The following is a 2,107-nucleotide window of genomic DNA, read 5'->3' on the forward strand; positions in this document are numbered from 1 at the left end:
CACACACACACTTGTTACTGACTGAACCAGCAGCAGTAAATCCTCCTCTGTTGCTGTGACAGCCATTTGACAACTGTGATGACAGCATCATGTGATCACTCACCTGCCTCCTTGGCGAGCGTGCTCGTGGCGTGCACGTTGAGATTCACAGCTGCATCAGTGTGTCTCTCCACAACATCTGGACGTCTCTCTGCTGCGCAGTGGATGATCACATCAGGCTGAGACACAGAGACGCTTCATTCAAATTAACTTTATTTAAATATGTTCATCATTAATGACAGGGGTGGTGCGGTGTTCTAATCTGTCCCCCACAGTCCGTCAATCTAATCTGTCCCCCACAGTCCGTTGGTCTAATCTTTCCAGTTTCATCAGGAACCAGGAGGATTATTACACTTTCATAAAAACAGAAATGTGTAGTACAGTCTGCAGTACAGTGTGTAGTATAATGTGTAATACACTGTGTATACCTTGTACTCCTGCAGTAATCCTCTGACAGCGTCCTCGTCTGTGAGGTCACAGCGGAGGAGGCGGGGCCTAGCCCTCCTGTACCCAGTCCCAGTGACCAACCAGCCATTGTTCTGAAACTCTCTGCAGACTGCTCGACCTAAAAGACCTGTTGCCCCGGTAACCAGGACCTTAAGACCCGGGACCACCACCTCCTCCTGGAGTATACACACACACACACACACACACACACACACACACACACACACAATCACTCATGACATCACCTTGTTAATAAAATAACACTTTATAAATAAAATTATAAGTAATGTCAGTTTTTAAAGGCAAAAATGTGATCAATCAATCAATCAATCATATACTGATCAATACCTGACTCAGAGTCTTTGACCTTTTTAAATCACAAGATTCACAAACTTTCCAGGACTCTCCAGGTCCTGCCGTTAGCCGTTAGCTCCGTTAACTGTGATCAGTTTTTACCTGAACCAGTTGCACGCGCCCCGGGCTGAACATGATCCTCAGTTCTGCGCCTGCGCGGCTCATGTCTCTCCTGCTCTGATCAGTTATGTTTCTGATATCTGTTATTGATTGTTATCGATCACTCCGCTCGGCTCCCTTTTTCTGATGCGCACTTTCCTGTCTCTTCCGCATTGATCAGGTGTTTGCCGTAAAGCAGCTGTCGCAGTGATGCTAACTGTTAGCATGCAAGCTAACGGGCTTCACGGAAGAAACACGGACTAGAGATGAGTCCAGATGAGTATCAGACTGCAGAGTCCAAGTCTAACCTGGACCGGGTCTGATCTGAGACCGGGTCTAACCCGGATCGTGTCTGATCTGAGACCTGGTTCAACGCGGTCACATTATTCCTCACAACACCAACACCGACATAAAGACACAATCTGAAAATTCACCTCCGGAACTCTGAACTCAAACCCAGGCATCTGATCCGGGACCAGCTCTCAGACCAGAACAGACCCGGAGAGTCCAGCAACAATCTCCAGAAACCAGTAGAAACCTGTAGAAACCTGTAGAAACCAGGGGAACACTTCCCGCTGTAACAGACAGCTCAGTCACTCCTCTTCTTCTTCTGTGGTTTGTCAGACACCGTTTAACAGCGGCGTGTTGCTGCCCCTGCTGTTTGTTATTAATGCTCATTTTTATAGTTTTTATGTTTTTTCTTTGATTTATAGTTACTTACAGTATAATTTTTATTCGTCATTAGTCCACCCCCATCCACACACACGCACCGACACACACACACACACACACACACACACACACACACACACACACACATACACATACCATGTTATCACACATTCCTCTGCAGTGTGTTACTGTGACACACTCAGCTCTAAATATAAACTGCATCACAGATTCCTTCATTGAACAGACAACAGACTGATGTTGTTGCTATGGCAACAGCATCAGTATGTGATGTCATGACAACAATCAGCAACAACCTGTCTTTAATGACAATGAGACTGAAATGTTTTAACCTGCACAGACAGAACCAGACCAGATGAGATCCAGTTCTCCTACCAGTCAGCAAAGATCCTGTTTGGCCTCAAGTGTTATGGTACCAGGTCTACTTATCAACCCCTTATACTCCAGTATGGTTCAGACCAGGACCTTCCTCCAGGAG

General features: G+C 46.1%; 1 long non-coding RNA gene across 1 annotated transcript; it reads right to left on the bottom strand.

Moving 5' to 3' along the window:
* Positions 1 to 76: 76 nt before the first annotated feature.
* Positions 77 to 1,563, bottom strand: LOC111647285 (uncharacterized). Its single transcript, XR_015436137.1, has 3 exons — positions 1,374 to 1,563; positions 468 to 662; positions 77 to 218 (listed from the first exon to the last, which is right to left on the bottom strand). It is a non-coding gene; the product is annotated as an uncharacterized LOC111647285 (long non-coding RNA).
* Positions 1,564 to 2,107: the final 544 nt, after the last annotated feature.

Source organism: Seriola lalandi, unplaced genomic scaffold (assembly GCF_002814215.2).
Source record: "Seriola lalandi dorsalis isolate HSWRI2012SDOR001 ecotype SW California unplaced genomic scaffold, Sedor1 jcf7180002034992, whole genome shotgun sequence".
Taxonomy (NCBI): domain Eukaryota; kingdom Metazoa; phylum Chordata; class Actinopteri; order Carangiformes; family Carangidae; genus Seriola; species Seriola lalandi.